Source organism: Montipora foliosa, chromosome 4 (genome assembly GCF_036669935.1).
Source record: "Montipora foliosa isolate CH-2021 chromosome 4, ASM3666993v2, whole genome shotgun sequence".
NCBI lineage: Eukaryota > Metazoa > Cnidaria > Anthozoa > Scleractinia > Acroporidae > Montipora > Montipora foliosa.
Window position 1 is genome coordinate 29,436,945 of NC_090872.1, and position 2,692 is coordinate 29,439,636.

Consider the following 2,692-nt stretch of genomic DNA (forward strand, 5'->3'; position numbering starts at 1 on the left):
GACGCAGACAGCTTCCGATGGTCGCAGACCGTTGCAGATCATATGGAAACCAGGCTTTAGTGTAACACAAGTAAAAAAAAAAACAAGAGAAAGAATTACCTACACGAGTAAAAAGTTTGTATAATTAAACCGAAAACTTACACGCTTTAAGGCCTGGCCAAACGCTCGCAACATTTCAACGCAACATCTTGCAACATTGTTGGGCACAACATGTTGCATACGTTTGGCCACCCTGTTGTGATATGTTGCGATGTTGCAACATGTTGGATGACGTTGGATCAAATTTGAAAACGGTCAAATTTTTCGTGCAACATTTTGGATGTACTCGTTTGGCCACGTTCACGCAACATTGTTGGGCTAGGGCATGTACACTAGGTCCACTTCTTGCGCGCCAGGGATTAAGCCGGATTGCATCTGTAAATTTACTCACCGTTCTCCATGTTGGGATCGAGGCACGACCAAGATGACGATTTGTAACGACGTCCTGGTCAGCAGAAAACCAAAGCCCCTTTTTAATTGTATTTTTAAGAATTTTTTTTGTTGGTATTATTTTGGGGGTTTCGTGATATTCCGGAATGTTCCGGTGTTCCAGTGTTTCAGGTACCACTGTTTGCTATTGTAGCACATGCCAAAGGAAAGCGGACTCTGGGGACGAGAATGAAGTCCAGCGTGAGATCTGTTTGAAAGCGGATCTGTTTCAGGGTGTTGGCTTTGGATAGCTTCAAAGAAGAGGTCGAGGTCTGTAAAAGCTGTCATTACTCTGATATTATTTTCAATAATCCTCGAGAAAGTAGATCTTGTGCTAAGTTAAAGACAGTTTACCATTGGTTTTGAAACGTTACAGGACTTCGTCGATTGCAACATGAACGTTTTGTGGGCTATCATCTGGTTGCTTGTTCTCTGGTTTCTCGCTTGGCCTATCGGATTTTTCTGCGCTGGTTGGTACGTTTGCTTGTCGCCGATTGAAGCTTGTGCAGAAGGAATCAAAGCGCTCACCGAGCTCTTAATGCGTGGCGTACAGTTGCCCCTCGAGGTCGCCAAACACATGGTCGAAGGCAAGCAAGGGTGGTAAACGAAACTAAAAATCAAAACGAATGACACACAAAGTGGACTTTGCAAATACGGACCATGGAATTCAGTTTTCTGTTGAATGTATTCTTCTCTTGGAGTTATGTACCTTGACGACAAAAGAATAGTTGGAAGAAGATAACTGTTTTAGTTTTATGCATTATTTGCCCTTGGACTTTGTTTGTACTGCTCATTTACATACTACGAGCCATTGCACAACGATTGTATTGTTATAGGAGTTACAACATAGCCTGCGAAAGCATAAGTTTCTCTCCTCGCGAAACGTCCCCAGCGGCGAAGAGCGAAGGAGAAACGGATGCTTTCGCAGGCTAGTTACAACAGAGCCACGATAAACCTGTTGATCCTAGTTTCTCGGTCATAATTTATTCTAAACTGTTTATTCAAGAAAAAAAAAATCAAAGGTTCGTTCGCATTTGTGCTCTCTGATTAGTATCCTACTGTATATTAAAGTCTCAAGTTTTGCACGTGATCGGCGGCTGGTTTCGAACGATGTTTATTTCAATGCCAACACTGTATGACTTAAATTATTTCAGCGCCGTAATCAAATACACCCAGGAAAACAAATTATCTGCTAAAGTAGTATAAACCCTGATGCAGTTGAGCACTTTGACAGTATTCTTTTCAATTCATAGCCGGCTGTTAAAATTGTTATCCGTTCAGAAGAGCTCATCCTGTGAAACGTACGAAAACAAAGCAAACAATAAATTAAAGGAAACAATTGCCAAGGAAATCAAAAAAAGAACTTTTTCAAGCGTCACGCAACGCTCAACCCCACGAACTGTGTGACGCCTCGGATGAGCGAACCGTACATGGACTTGGAGGTTACTTTTGAGCGTATCATTTTCCTCGGCATCAGCAATGACTTCATGAACTTCAAACGAAGCTACCCTCTTTTCTCCTTGTTTACTAATGCATATTTTTACATCGATGTCCTTCGTTTTTGTACTAGAATGCGAGCAGTCCTTCATAAATCAGTCGAGCGGTCCTCCTTTTAATGAGGCAGTCGTGTTTTGTCACGCAAACGAATAAAATGACCGAGGGAGGGTAATTCGTTTGCGTGACAAACACAACTGCATCGCAGTCTATTTTTGTACGAGAACATATATTTTTGACTATGACACACCACTACCATCCCCACCCTCAAAAGATAAAACTGATTTTATTCACGGTTGAGTGACATTTCCAAAATGGGTAGTTTGCGATTTTCGATCGGCAGCGTATTATATGGCCACCTTCAGAAAGTCGGGCTAGCGTACCAACCTTAGCTGAAATCCGCCAAATAATTCGTTTCTTATACCTAAATTAAACAATACCAGATTCTAAAACTTTCTACTGCGTGACATCTACCTTTCATTTGCATACTGCCTGTACCACTCGATGACAGGAGCGACAACTCGTGGTCATTGCTGACATGGTCATGTCTAAACACGAATTATCACGCTATAAAGGAGGTATGTCCTTATGCTTAATCCTTATGCTTAATCGAACATCGTGGAGAATAAGGTTAGTGATTCCAATATTGATATATCAGTTGTTGTTGTTCTGCCCTTGATGGATTTCACAGATGCCGCAATGAAAACCTCGAAAATAATGTACAATTATA

General features: G+C 41.5%; 1 protein-coding gene across 2 annotated transcripts in view; it reads left to right on the forward strand.

Moving 5' to 3' along the window:
• The first annotated feature begins 595 nt into the window (after positions 1–595).
• The window catches only part of LOC138000555 (uncharacterized), a 12,944-nt gene continuing 10,847 nt past the window's right edge, over positions 596–2,692 (forward strand). Inside the window, exons 1-2 of one of the 2 annotated variants that reach the window (XR_011123156.1) lie at positions 596–738; positions 845–2,540. The gene's annotated coding sequence lies outside the window, so the exon portion shown is untranslated. Of the gene's footprint in view, positions 739–844; positions 2,593–2,692 lie in introns of both variants that reach the window. The other variant, XM_068847048.1, reaches the window with a different exon arrangement.